This window comes from Protopterus annectens, chromosome 17.part0 (assembly GCF_019279795.1).
Source record: "Protopterus annectens isolate FY-2018-M chromosome 17.part0, PAN1.0, whole genome shotgun sequence".
Lineage (NCBI taxonomy): Eukaryota > Metazoa > Chordata > Ceratodontiformes > Protopteridae > Protopterus > Protopterus annectens.
In genome coordinates, this window is record NC_056751.1 from 823,407,355 (window position 1) to 823,423,765 (window position 16,411).

Below are 16,411 nucleotides of genomic sequence, written 5' to 3' on the forward strand. Positions count from 1 at the left end.
GTAATTGGTCTAATGTCAATTACAATACAGAAATAAAGAGCACAACTACAGTGTTATATTTGTTAAAGCTTTATACTGACACTTGACACTGAGATTGTCTGATACATATCTTACAGTGGATATCAATTCATAACAATATGAACACTCATTCATCACTTGTATTTATGTTGTTTACAAAATGTGTGTGTGTGTGTGTGTGTGTGTGTGTGTGTGTGTGTGTGTGTGTGTGTGTGTGTGTGTGTGTGTGTGTGTGTGCGTGTGCGTGTGTGTGTGCGTGTGTGTGTGTGTATACAACATTAAGCACTTGGGCTTCAGGCCAGTTATTTTACATTAAGAGGGTCCGTGGTCTGCACTCTTGTGGGAGGAGAGGCTGGACTCTGCCCTTCTGAGCTGGAAATTTCTGGTTAAAGGCTTATAGTGCCTGCATATTTGAACTGCTTCTTACTGAAATTTGTACACCTTGTTTGCTGTAGCATAGAATAGATCCAGGCCTGCTGAATCTAGCTTTGTTTGTATGACTTGAGCACTAATCCAGGCATTCTTTAAAGTATTCAATTGTATTTATTACTGCTTGGTAGTAACTTGATTAAAGTGTAGCTATCATTCTAAGTCTTTTGGATTAAGCACTTGGGCTTCAGACCAGTTGTTTTACATTAGGAAGGTTTGTGGCCTGCACTGTGGTGGCAGGACAGGTAGCTTACATCCTTCTAAGTTGGGAACTGCTGATTGAGGGCTCAGTGTCTGTTATTCTAAAAGTGTATTAGTTCTGGTTTAAGCACTTGGGCTTCAGGCCAGTTATTTTACATTAAGAAGGTTCATGGTCTGCATTCTTGTGGGAGAAGAGGCTGGACTCTGCCCGTCTGAGCTGGGAATTTCTGGTTAAAGGCTTATAGTGCCTGCATATTTGAACTGTTTCTTACTGAAATTGGTACACCTTGTTTGCTGTAGCATAGACTAGATCCAGGCCTGCTGAATCTAGCTTTGTTTGTATGCTTGTTGTTGTTTGCTTGTTATTTCCCTGAAATGCTAATTCCACCTAAAACGCGGCTTTTCAGTGCTTCTGTGGATCCCTAGTGATATCTGCATTGCTTACTGTACTTATTTCCTTGTTTCACTTGAAAGAAAGTTACGGTTTGTCGTTGTTGCATTTAAGTTACCTGTAACACATTGCATTTAAGTTATCTGGCACTTGCTCACTAAAGCAATTATATAAGTCAGCACTAAAAAATTAAAATCACTACACCCTCACAAATTCCCCTTGAGTACCTTGTTCCCTATTGGCCCTTTTTTTCAATTATAAAGGAATTCCCAATACTATTCTAGCATGTCCAAAGGTCAGTTGTCAATCTCCTCTCCGGTCCAGCTGGTGAATCTGGGAATCTTGAGGCAATGTTACAACTGCCTCATGTACACAGACAAACCTCTCCTCCTCCCAACAAATTCCAACACATGTGAGAGATGCAACCTTATAGCCAAAATGGAGGCTAAGCTCTCTCAACTCAGTACTGGCGTAACCAGTCAGGAGGAGAAGGAAACCACACTCACTACAATTCCAGTCTCACATAGACCTACCACGATAGCAAACCAAACACATAAACACACAAAAACATACTCGGAGGCTCTAAATAAAAATCTGCCTAAGCAGCAGAGACTTCCAAAGCAGACACCCAAGCAACCACTACCCCAAAACAAAACACGTGCAACACATAGCTCACAAAGCCAGTGTGCCGAACAGTCACAGCCCTTAAGGAAAAAAATACACCTGATACACTTGTAATAGGTGACTCTATCATCAGGCACACTGACGTCCCGCTCACCAGGCTGAACAAGGAGAAGGTCACGGTGAGCTGCCTGTCGGGCGCTAGGATCCGTCACATAACACAAGCACTCAGGTCACTCCAGGGCAAGTACAAATATGACTCAGTCATTGTCCATGCTGGTGTGAATGACCTGAGACATACCTCCATGGACTACATGAAAAGAGACATAGAGGAGCTCTCTGAGCATGTAGCCCAGGCTGGTATGACCCTGACCTTGAGTAGCATCTTACCCTCACCAAGAAAGATGCCACAATATGAAGACAAGATGATCAATTTCAACAATTGGCTTAAGTATTGGTGTCATTCAAAGGGGATCCAATGCCTGTCAGCCTGGGATGACATGCTCGACAAGCCACGATGCTTCGATAGGGACGGTTTGCACCTGTCACCCCTGGGCTTTCGGATATTGGCAAAGGCTCTTGCTACCCCCATATTGCCTTTTTTAGGCAAGGCTCAAAAGACAAACCCACCTCCATAGGTATCACAAGGGATAAGAAACTAAGAGTAATGCTACTCAACGCCAGAAGTCTAAACCTCAAGATGCACGCACTTGAAACTCTCCTTAGCATGGAGAACATCGATATCTGTGCAGTAACAGAAACCTAGTTCAAGGCTCCCAAGAGCACCCCAGCACTACCAGGTTATACCTCATACCATGCTTTTCAGCCCCAAAACTTGGTCCGAACCACAAAAGGAGGGGGAGTATCAATATTCATCAAAGATACCCACACCCCCAGGTTGGTGGCACAGCACAAAGCATCAGAGACTATCCATGTGCAACTAACAGTGGGTAAAACTGCCTTCCAGTTTATAGCCTGCTACAGACCACCCTTCCAAACCCAGGAACCCCACTCGGCCTTCCTGAGAACACTGGAAAATATGAAGGTCTCTCCAAACACCATTATATTGGGTGACTTCAACTACCCAAACATAGACTGGGAGCATTACTCTATCTCCAACACCCTAGCCCAAAGGTTCCTAGAATTTATAAACTCAAATGCTATGGAACAACTTTTTACCACTCCCACAAGAGGGGAAAACATACTGGACCTGATCATCACAAACATGGGGACTCTATGCTCCAGACCAGAAGTGTATCCCTTACTGGTAAGATCAGACCATAAACTAATCTCACTGGATATTCACATCCCGACCCCACCCCCTGCCCAGAAAACCACAGTGAAAAACTTCTCTAAAGCAAATTTCACACTCCTCAAAACCGAGGTGGAATCCTTCAAAGCCCCCGGGCCTGTGGAAAATACGGCCCAGACCACAGAATCCTTTATAAATGCATTCTATGAACACCTTCAGGAATGCATGGATCATGCAATCCCAAATAAAACCAAGACCCAATCCTTCAAAGGCAGACGTCCTGTCTGGTAGACCCCAGCCATAAACAAACTATACAATAGAAGGAGGAAGCTACTACATGATAGAGCAAAATCTCAAAAAGGGAAGGCATCTCTGATCAGTATTAAAAACTACAGGCACTCATAAAATCATCTAAGGCCAGCCTAGAGAGAAAAACTGCACAGGACACTAAGGATAATCACAAGGCTTTCTTTAGTTATGTTAGGAACCTGGGTGGTAATTCCCAGATATGCTCAGAATTAGTCCAAAATGACAAAAAATACACCGAACCCACAGACATTGCCAACATCCTAGCTGACAGGTTCAGTGCAAATTCCCCCCCCTCCCCACCAAAAGGGCAAATATCTATCCCAGCAGAGTGCTGCCCCCCTGATATCTCAGATGCTCAGGTAAGAGCCGCCCTCTCCAAAGCAAAAAACACAGCATCAATGGGACCAGACGGTGTCCCGGGCTGCGTCCTACATGAATTCCAAGAAGAGCTAAACCCAAACATAAAACTACTGTTCAATCTTAGCCTTACTACAGGATATGTACCCACAGAGTGGTGTACAGCAACAGTGGTCCCTCTCCACAAAGGTGGTGCCTCAACGGATCCTGGAAACTATCGACCCATAAGCCTGACTAGCTTGGTCTGCAAAGCTATGGAAAGGATCATCATGGACCTCATAAATAAAGATATTGGGGACCTACAGACACTGGATCCTACCCAGTTAGGCTTTGTTAAGGGCAGATCCTGCCTCTTAAACCTGGTCGATTTCTTTGAAACAGTCACCAAGGCCATTGATGAGGGGAAGGTGGTCCACACAGCCTACCTGGACCTCGCAAAAGCCTTCGATACAATACCCCACTCGGGCATTATAGATAAGCTCACCAGCTTAAATATAAACCCCTATGTCACTAGATGGATTGCAAACTGGCTCAAGGACAGAACCCACATGGTTAAAATTGCTGGAGCCATGTCAGACTCCAAACCATTTACAAGTGGCGTCCACAAGGCTCAGTCCTGGGACCTCTCTTGTTCGGTATATATTTCTCGGAGGTACAGGCCAACACGTAAGGACTGTGGCTGACCAAGTTTGCAGATAACTGCAAACTGGGCACCATAATTGACTCTCCAGCTGGCACAAGCATCCTCCAAAAGGGCCTCATAGAAACAGACAACTGGTCCCAGAGCCATGGCCTCAAGCTAAACGCCAAAAAGTGTATGGTCATCCCCTTTGGCAAAAACAAAGTGCCCACAAATTACCACATAGATGGTAATCCATTAAGTATGGAAGAAGTAATTAGGGACCTGGGGACCCAAGTTGATAGTAATCTCTCATTTGACAACCACGTGGCCAAAGTGGTTAGAAAAACATTTTAAATAGCCCACCTAATCATGAAGGGATTCACATCTAGATCAGGGGAGGTCATCGTGCCTCTTTACTCATCCCTCATCAGGCCCATAATTGAGTACAATGCCCCTATTGGGATGTACCTTACCAGACACCTGCAGCAACTGGAAAGACCCCAAAAGTACCTCACCAACAGGATCAAAGGGCTCAAACAGATTCCATATGCTGCCCGGTTAAAGAAACTCCAGCTCTACTCAGTGGCATACTGCCTGCTCAGAGGCGATCTGTGCCTGATGTATAAAGCCATGTCCAACCCGGAATTAATGGACATGCTGCACCTCAGAAAATCCAAATCCCATCGAGCTATGTGCTCGAGAGACTTGAACCTCAGCACTGAAATAAATAGGACATGCTGGAGGGACAGATTCAAAACCCAGAGGCTCCCTTCACTCTGGAATAAAATCCCAGTCCAGGTTAGGCAGAGTCCCTCATTGACTCTCTTCAAGAGGAATCTTGATGAGTGGATGGGAGATTGTAGGTTTACCCCGGGTATCACTTCTGTGTCACTGTTAGACAGAGGCACAGTATACTAACCTCGAAAAAGGGCATAGCAAAATTAATTTAAAATGGGTGGCGAAAGCCAAACACACTCTGGCTAGGCTTATAAATGCCCTAGGGCAGATAGCCTAGTATGAACCTATGAACCTATGTTGAGAAACAGATATGTTATGTCTTGGTTCTGCAATATGCATTCATGACAGCTTATTGCATATAGATTAAGAAGCTGTCTTTTAGAGTATTTGTATACATTGCAAGCACAAAAGCAAATCCAAAGTCCACACTTTGCACACCAGTTTCATAACAGTATATGTTACCTGCAACATAATGATTATGTCAACCTCTATAAAGACCACTATGAAAAGGAAAAATCATACTTCATTGATTGCATGGATGTTAACTACTGTGCTCTTCAGTTGGAATAAATGGTTAGATAGGGGTTCAAATTGCACAACAGATAAATTGTGCATGTTCCTGTATGTGTAACTACGTATGTGTTTAGTCAAAAGAGCATGAGTCTATGTCCTACTGTCATCACTCCAGTCTCATGGACAACAGAGTTTTACAGACATGCATGTGTACACAGAAAGTTCATACAGACCTCCCAACATCCACTGATGATGTCATCCAGTGTTCTGTGACAATGTAAAAGTCAGACTTGTGGTGTGATGCTTGTGTTAAGTGCTGAGTTTTCAAGGTTGTGTAACTAGTTAGGTAGGGGTTTTAATCTTACTGCAGTCAACGTGTGTGTGTGTGTGTGTGTGTGTGTGTGTGTGTGTGTGTGTGTGTGTGTGTGTGTGTGTGTGTGTGTGTGTGTGTGTGTGTGTGTGTGTGTGTGTTTGTGTGGATGCATAGTCAGAAGAGTATGAGTCTATGTCCTACTCAAGTTCTGTTGTGGAAAAAGTTTTACAGTTGTACAAGACTACACAGCAGTTTCATCGAGCCCTTCCAACATTTACTTCCCAACATACACTGATGATATCATCTGCTATAAAGTGTTGTCTGAAAGCATGAAAGTAAGACTCATGCTGTGGCACTTGCATTAAGTATTGTGTTTTGTAACTACTGTAGATAGGTAGGGGCTCCAATCTCACTATAGTCAACTTGTGTGGATTTGTGTTCAGCTAGTTCTCATTTTGGGGCAGTATGTCAGACACTCCTACTAACATATTTTTCTTCTCACAAGACACTGATGATGTCATCTGCTATAAAGTGTTGTCTGAGAGCATGTAAACCAGACTTGTGCTATGGTTCTTGCATTAAGCACCGGGTTCAGTAGCTAGGAAGGGGTTCTAATCTTACTGTGGTCAACTTGTATGTACATGTTCATTCTACTATCAGTATGGAGACAATTTTAAAACCACATGTGAGAATACAGCTATGTCATGCTCTCCTGTCCACTTCTTATTATCAACATACACATGATGTGATCCCTCTAAAGGTCACTCTGACAGAGTTAAACTCAGATATATGTGTTGGCATGAGTGTTAACTACTGTATTCTGTAACTTGTGTAGCTAGATAATTTGCAGTTCTAATCACAGCAGACTACATGTGCATTTGTGTTCATTCAAATATGAGTGTGTAGACAATTTTACACCAAGATATGAATCCACATCTTTGTGGCACATTCCTCCAAACACATTCTTTTCAGCATATACTGATGCTGTAAGCAAGCAATAATGCCCAACAGGGTGTATGTTAATGTGTAATTAATGCCCACCCATGGGTGTTATGAGGCCCAGTGCTGCAGGCGGAGTGCCTCTACACCCCTGAAAGGGCATTAATTACACATTAAGACACACCCTGGAGGGCATTATTGCACTTAGAGAATGGGTTCTCTGTAAGATTGTTGTGTTGTACTTACTTATTTATTTTTTTAAGTACTATTTTTTTATATATTTTTGATGTAAAATAGCCTCCATTTAATGTTTCATACTTGCTGTAGTATATGCTAATGGTGTTGGAATAAGCATTTTAAATCCAAAATAGAGCACTTTAAAAAAATCCAGGCATTTACTTTTTTTTTTGTCCTTTACTCCTAAAATGTTTGGTTTATTGCCAGTTACTGGAGAAAGAAGTTACTAAATAATGACATACATTTGAGTTTCAGAGTTTTATTTCCTTCATAAAATTCATGCTAACACAAATCCCTTTATTTAAGCAAGTTTGTAATTTAATAACAGCAATAATTAAAAATCTGTTCTTATTTTTGAGTCTTTGTTCCCCTTGTATTTTAGGCTTTATCCACATTTCATCAGCAGAAGGGTCCAGAGGTATACAAACCTCTTTGCTGGTGCCACTGGTAGATCTTACTCACTCTCTCTCTATCTCGCACACACGCACGTGTGCACACATGCACACACACCCCTCTGCTTCAGAAAATGCATGCTAACACAAATCATTTAAAATATCTGCCTATTTTGAGCCTTTGTCCCATTTATTTTAGGCTTATCCATATACCTTGATCTAAGAGCATACCTCTCAACTGAACATATTTTTGCAGAATGCCCAGATTTTTGCCTCTTATTTTTGGCCTGTTCCTCATATAAAAATGTGTTTTTTTTTGACAAACCATTGGGGTGATTTAAAGATTAAAGTTGCTAAATAAGGACTTGCATTTGAGTTTCAGATTTTATATCTTTGAGAAAATACATGCTAACACAAATTCTGTTATTCTATCAACTTTCTAAGTTTATAAGAGCAATATTTAAATGTGTTCCTATTTCTTAGCATTTGTCCCCCCATTATGTCAAGCTTTGTCCAGATTTCTTGTACTAATAGGTTGAGAACTATGTCTGAGGTTGAGAGGTATGCAAAACTGCTGCTGCTAGGGGATCGCTAGATCAGTTTCACACTTTACTCTCTCTGTCTATTACACACACACACACATATACACACACACACACACACACACACACACACACACACACACACACACACACACAAAGTCTCTTCTGCTTTCATGCATGCATTCACTCACACATGCAGACAGAAACTTAAACACACATACACACATTTTTTTCTGTTTTGCTTGATCTCTGTCTCTCTCTCTTACTCTCATATACGTATACACTCCCACACACACACTTTATTTTAAATTTTTTCTTTTTTTATTTTACACTTACTAAACAGCAAAAGCACTGCTTAGTGAGTGTAAAATAATAGCTCACTCTCATTTTCCCTGATGTGCACACATATAATCATACACAGACATAAACACATACACGCACATGAACGCGCACACAAATACTCACACACAATTTTTTTTAATTGTCTTCTTTTTTTTCACATTTTACACTTGCATAACAGCAAAAGCACTGCTTAGTGAATGTAAAATAATGGTGGCCATTCAGTTTTCTCAGTCTGAGCTCCCTGGCAGCTTGATATGCTGCTGTGAAGTGATGGACTTGTTTTTCAGCAGGCATTACTTGTACATTAACACCCTGCTAGAAAACATTTGTTCTCCAATCAGGGTGCTGAAGTACAGTTTGCCCATTCTCTAATACTCTATAAAGTACACTGTGACAATGTAAAGTCAGATATCTGTAGTGGTGCTACTGTTGCGTCATATGGAATCCAATGTGTGTGTGTGTGTGTGTGTGTGTGTGTGTGTGTGTGTGTGTGTGTGTGTGTGTGTGTGTGTATGTGTGTGTGTGTGTGTGTGGTTGGTGGTATATTGCTGCCAGTATATGATCTTTTGAATCTCTTTTCATTTGAATCCTACTCAGGGGAACCTTTAACATATCCCAATAAATCCAAGATCCCCTAATTCCTTCTGCCAGCATAACATGCTTCCTGCAGAACCATGGATTATGCCATAATCTCATTGATGCACACATACATCATGAAGCACAGCCCTTCCAGGACCCTCTGTAAGCCATCTCCAGACCACTGGATGTGTGATTGCTAATTTCGTCATGGTGTGGTGCATTTGTCACATTTGGACAGAGACAGTATGTAATACAATCCCACACATACACATGCACGTAACCCAGGTTCCTATTAGAACGACGTAAACGCATTTTGTCAAATGCATTTTCATCAACACCTAAAGAGTGAGCAGGCAAAATAGCGAAGCGGCTGTTCAGTGAATTATTTCCCTGGGAAAGAAGTCACTTAACTGTTTCATTGCTTTGCCGTGTTCTGCACTGTAGTGTGGTCTCAGAGATTCCCTTATCCGGTATAGCTCCCGAGCATAAATGTGCAAGAGTTACTGACCTTAGGGTTAGGGTGCGGGTTAAGGTAAGTGCATATGTATGAAAGTGTTTACTTTTTTGTTTTTTGCCTTAGATGTACGGTTGAGTTAAGTGCATATGTGTTTTAAACTGTTTACTTTTGTTTTGGGGTTAGAATTAGGGTTAAGGTAAGTGTGTATGTGTTTGGAACTGTTTATGTAAATGTGCAACAGTAATTGACCTTAGGGTTAGGGTTACGGTAAGTGCATATGTTTTAAAATGTTTACTTTTTTTTTGCATTAGATGTATGGTTGAGTTACATGCATATGTGTTTTCAGCTGTTTACTTTTTTGGGGGGGCGTAAAATTAGGGTTAAGGTAGGTGTGTATGTATTTGGAACTGTGTACTGTTTTTTTTTGGTTGAAACAGCGATTTCTTTCCCTAGGAAAGAAATCTCTGTTCTGAGGTGTCGACATTTTCAGCTTTCACTGAAATAGGGTCGATGAAACATTGTTCACTGTTTTAAGTGTTCGATGTTTTAATATAGACCCACGTAACCCTACTACCTACCATCATATAGATATGGCAATTCTGGTTTAAATGCTATAATAATGGCTAGAATTTTATGTGATGTTGGCCGTTAGCCTAGTAATGTCCTATGACCCTATGAAGATTGCACATGTCAATGTTGCTGTCTTTCACATGGGCTGTGTTGAGCTGTGGATGTATGGTAGCCCTACAACAGTGTATTCCAATCTGTGGTTTGAGGTAATGTATTGATGGACACTGCTGCCATTTTATTACACATTCCTTCCATAACAGCTGTAGTAATATGCCTCTTGAGGACTGTTGCCATGGGATAATGCTATGTATAATGTTGCCTTAATAAGGCATATATTCTTGTAGTGGAGTATATTAACATTCTATACATTTCTCATTGAACCATCACATTGACAGCTGCGGTATGGAACATGTGCATGTGCCATCATGAAATGCTATGTGACATATAGCAATAGTACATCGTGCTGATTACATGGGCACATATTCCTTGTTTCATTCACATGTAATACTGTTATATACACAAATATATAAAAATGTCAGATTCACTTGCAACCTTGGGGAATTCATTGTCTGCACAACTGCATTGTTATTCACAAGGATTATTCAGGTGATGCCTGGCAGCATTGTGTGACTGTCAGCATTTATGTCATTAACTGGTATGCATGCACCACATCCACCTCATTTGTAATGTGTCCACATATGGTATCAGAGCCCTCACAGGCACCTTTCTAATGGTAAACATGTAGGCATATGATGTGCAACTGATGTAATGATGTGAACTAGGTAGAGCTGCATGAATGTGTTAACAGTTCTCCTGTGTATCATGTGATGCATATCCAAGGCTGTATTTGGTGGTGATGTCATAAATCTTTTTTTTTTTTTCTTTTTTAATAAGTACAAAATCTTTAGGGGAATACACATCAATGCACACAGATGGTTGTGTATGACACTACCAGTACTCAACCAAATGCAATAAACAACGTGTTAGCTGACAGATTTGGATCAAACCTCACCCCCCCCCCCCGATCCCACTGTTCATCACCCATTGTATGCATGCAAATATTACCTGCAGCTTGCCAGTACATGACATGGGTTTTGCCAACATGCAATGCAGCATCAGCAGGTTTACTCTGTGCTTGTCAGAAGACAAGCAAAAAGCTTAAGTTGAAGTGATCACATGACACCTCACAATGGTCAGTATGATTATCACACAGCCTGAAACACCAACACAATGACTGCTTAACTCTGACTGGTAAGTCTGTTGGTGAGTTAACACTTCACAGAAGTTAATCAGGTCTCTCAAGGTAGATGGTTTGAGGAATGACTCCTTGCTCTTAATATAATGTGGATATAGGAAAAAGGTTAAAGTGTAAGACACTGCTTTGCATATGCATACTCTCTGATCATCATCCTTGAATGTCTTTAAGACTTTGCCAGCATGTCATGCAGCACAGGTGTCACAGCACTACAGATGAAAGTACCACAGCTCAACTTTGCTCAGTGAAAAGACACAACCCCCCAACACAAAGGAAAACAAGGATGTCCACATAAAGGCACTGCCAACCAAGAATACCTATGCCATTACATGGTTTACAATGAGCAAAAAGTGTAAGATTACAAAGACAAAGGTAGAGGTGTGAGATTTTACAAGAGTGGATTATACTGTTCTGGGAAAGACAGTTGTGGATGAGTTAGTATATTAACACCAAACTGAAGAAGTAAACAAGCTGTGGTAATGGATTACGGATGAAATACTTGGACCTGTGGACAAGGGTTTGAAAAGAGTCATAAGTCAAAAAGAGAAGAAGGATGATGTCGCTACATATAAATGTGAAGGCAGGTGTTACAGTAAAAAATAGGGCATACAAGGGGCAGAAATTAGGGGTCATGGAGGTGGAGGACACCCACAAAAGAAGATTAGCAGAAAGCAACAAAGGTGTCAAGGGTAGCAAAGGTGTACCATCAGGTTACAAGTTAACTGGACAGGGGAGCACAAGCAGAAGTGACCTATCTGGACTTAAACAAGGCTGTTGACTTTAGGACCAAGACTAAGAAACTGAGTTGATGTATGGTTGAATGGTAGGACATAGAAGTCTGTTGTCAAAGGTGAGAGGGACATCATGGATTCAGAAAGGAACTATTGAAGCATCGCAGTTGTCCCTCCTGGGTCAGCTTGTCTCAGCCATATCTGAGGGAACACAGAACAGGATCAGCCTTTCCACTGATGACAGGTGCAGCAGTGAAGGTTGAAGGTAAAATTCTAAGGAAAGATTTGGAAAGACTGATAAGTAGGCAGAAAGGTGGCAGTTGCAGTTCAGTGCAAACAAATGCAAAATGTTACACCTAGGTCTCAGCAGCCCTTGTATGAAGTATTAGCTGGTGGGGATGGGGGCTAGAATGATGACAACAAAGCAAGAAGATGATCTAGAAGTGCTGATCACACCTGGCTTGTGCCACAATAAGCACAGCAAGAATCGGCAGTGGCAGCAAACAGAATGCTGGGGTGTATATTAAGGGAACAATCTCCATTAACAAAGAGGCAAACTCTGCAGGGCCTTATTCAGATCATACTTTGAGTAGTGTATGCATTTCTAGAGACTATACAAGGAAAGGGAGAAGAGGCTGATTGAAGGACTCTAGAGAAACTTCTCCAGAAAGATCATAGAAGGGTGGGGAAGGAATATGACCAGAGAACAAAGAAGGTACTTCTCTCCTCAGTGGACACTAGAAGAGGCAGAGGGGTTGAGTTAGTGGAGCGCAAGATTACATCAAGGAGATGTAGAAGAGTCATATAATGAGCAGTTACACAAATAAATACTTTAATTCACAACAAAAAGACAATCCAAGTAAAAAACATAGAAATGTGTCATACAGAGCTTTGCCTAACATCTTTAGAGAATGATGAAGAATTAACCTTTGCCAGCATTTGAATAAAACAATGTTATGCCCCAATACAACCTGCAATAGCATTAATTAAAAAAAAAAATCAGAAAACATTCTTAAGTCAGCACTCCTGATTTAACCCTTTAAGCACAAGGTTGCCACTCTTTAAGATAAATACAATCTCTTTATAGAGAGATGGGTATAGTACCTTCACTAAAATGCTAAGAAAATAAAACTTTTGTAGGATTCCCATTTAAGGATGGAAAAACAAAGCAGTTAGCTAGATCATTTGTACTAATTATATGTCACACATCAGAAGGGACTATTCCAAATGGCTGAAATATGACTGAAGTAATGTCATCAGAGTGTTACTAACATCTGTTAATGTTACCCATGTAGCAAGAAGCTCAGGGCACAACATAAGCTTGGTCACCGTTTTAAAAAGCACATAATTTCTAATAAATCCCAGATCACTCACAACAACTGTTCATTCCTCACCACAGATACAAACTCACATGCACGCAAACGTCATTCCAATCTAAGCATTGAGGAGCACAACTTCATCAATCATGCAAGTAATAACAATATTTTATCATACACTTCTTAAAAATATCCGGACCCAACTATATTGCAATGCTATCTCCTTTTAGTAAATTCTAATTATACATCCAGGAACATGCACACTGAGCATAAAAATGTCTGCTTTCTATGCCACAGAAGAATGACAGACAGTTGCATTACAGAAATCAGACAGGAAAATGAAAAATACCAGACTAGGATGCAGGTGAAAGGAATGAATATAATTCTACCTATCTGTTCTCAACTTACAGTAAATACAGAATAAACCAAAGAAGACCAGTTTTACATCAAGGCCACTTGGCTGTTGCAAGTAGCTCCTGTTCGTTGGCACTCCTTCACTGTCTTCCAACAGTTCTTGTATGGCTTGAATCACTCTCCTGAGGCACAACCAGACTTCATGTATAAAAGAAAAAAAGTCAGACTACTATCATTTCCCTTCTCTTAACACCCATGCACCCTTTTTGTCCTGTCATTTTAAGTACACCATTCCACCTGACATAAAGCCATCAGCTATATCTATATCACATCTCCCCACAACCAGTCTGTCTGCAGAATCAACATGTTCAGTACCTTCAGCCTCTTTCCACCATCCTATAAGCTGCCATCTCATATACCACTTGATGCCTGTTCCCTCTAAGACCTATATAACTGTTCTCAGTAGTCCTAATGTACTTTTACTACTATCCTACAATCTGTCAGAATAGCATCCACTTCCCAAGAGTCCATCTACTTTCTTGTCATGTGACCCAACATATGATTCTTCTCCAGTTTGGCCAGCAGAATCTAAGCTGTATATTTCAATATACAACCAGAGTGTTTTTTTATGTGTGCATACACTCGTTTGGACTGTTTAAAATAAATGTAGGTCTGCAACCCAAGCAAATTGCTAGATTTGCATATTTGTAATTATAACTCTATACTTCTCAGTATTAATGCTGTATAACCTTGTAATCAAATTAAGTAACTATAACCAAGTACAAACAAATCTTTGACACTATATGAGATACAAATTAGGGTTTGCCTCTTACTAAATGTGCAAGGAGGTGAAATGTGTGGCAGGCTGGCCTAGTAGTTAAGATTTCTGCCTTAAAGTCCAGGTCTAATGTTCAGTCCTGAGGTGCACTTACTGGGTGGAGCATACAATTTGCATGTTGCCCAGGTGTTTTTTCTTTGAGCACTCTTATTTCCTCTCAACTTCTAAAACATCTTGAACTGTATCTTATTAGCCGTTTGTCTCTTTAAATAGTTGTGTGTGTTGTTTTGACCCTTGCCCTTGTAGCTCAAAAATTTCTAAAATATATCAGTTCACTGGCCTGCATAAAAAACAAACTAGGAATCTCACAACATTCATGAAACACTAGGGCAGACTGGACTTCTGGTTGGGAGAGAGATGAGTTAGGATTCGGGTGATCTTGCATTGAGCTTCCCTGACCTGTAAATATAGTTATCTTTAGAAAAAGAAGTAATCAGTCACTTTAAAATAATCGTATTACTACTAGTCATCAAAGCTTTGTGCTCGTTGGTGTTGTTGCATGATGAGCTTTGGCAAGAACTAAGCATACAGCCCAGCAGCCACACTTGAATCTCACCACCGAGCAGGTCTCACCTTGTGCTGCGCCAAAAGCAGTAACATCAAATGTAAGACTGATATCGGAAGGCAAATATCATTTTGATTTAACAATGAGTGAGCGGCAGAGGATCTCTGTTAAACTGCAGCAGTTCGGGGGAAAAAAGAGGCATAAAAATACAGGCAATGCTTGAGCCCCTCCAAATCACCATCACTCAAGTGAGTATAAGACAGCAGATACTGGCTTGAAAGACATAACAATTCGGGTCACAGTGGTGGAAGACAGAATTAAGCAAATGTAGTAGAAGTCAAACAATCAAGACACTATAAACAGAAGAAAATAATTAAAGATTCCTGAGAATCCCTCAAAAGGTAGATGGTCAGAGCTGCATGGAATATATGGCTGAGAGGCTGCATGAATGGACTGGTGCAGAAAATAAGAACTTGAGTGTTGACACAGAGTATGTCTGCCCTTGCATCTGAGAATGAAGTTTCCTCAGATGATGCTGGTAAAATTCAAAACCTTTTCTTTAGTCAAAGGGATGCTAGCTGAGATATGGAAACCTGAAAACGTTTTAATCTTAACTAAGAGCAAAGTATTTTGTGAAAGGGGCTACTCAGCAGCTTATATGATGTTATCAGGTGCTGCATTCCAGTCAGATGTGAAATTGTGCTGTCAGAAGAAGATAAACTTCACGATAATGTATCCAGCCCAACTGAAGTTATTCTTTCCACTGGGGTTGATAACATTTTGTACAGCTGAAGAGTGAAGGGTAAGACTGCAGCAAGAGGTAATAGGGTTAGAGACTAAAATAATGTCCCCTTCTTGAAAGAATTCCACAGCTAACTCTAAAAAACATTAAATCTGCAAAGCAAAATATTGTCATTTTCCCCCTTTAAAAAACAAATGAATGTTGATTAAAATGACAGTGACTCTCAAAGTACCAAATAAAGCACATGTTCTGATGCAGTCTACCACTATGGCTACTTAAGGATGCTGAATGTTAATCTTAATTTAGCCCTATGTGTAGACAACATACATTTATTGTTAGCAGTCTGATTCTATTGATGGACAGTCCAGTTTTCTGTACATTGAGTGGTAAATGATTGCACATGTGGATTGTAATAAAACTGAAAATTACAGCACTAATACTACATAGAGATAATTTTGAAATGACACGAAAATTAATAATGATTATTAAATTAGATGGGTAACATGGGGGGGGTGACAGGCTGTATCCTACTTATATAAGGTTAGTGGAGAGCATATTTTCTATCTCTAACTGCAACAGGTGAAGTTGCCTTTTGTGTGCCCATGCCTTCATTCTAAAAGAGGCTGAATGCCTCCTTTATGGGAATGTATGTTATGAAAATATTGTAAATAGCTTTCTAAGGTTTGGAATCATTTGGGGTTGATTATAACTGTTTTGGCGTTATTTAAAATTGAATGATTCATTGTTTATTCGAACATTTTACACGTTTTACATGATTTTTCAAGTAAGATTTGCTAAACATTTAAACATAAACCAACGAAAACAAAAAAAACTCCGTACTGTTTAAA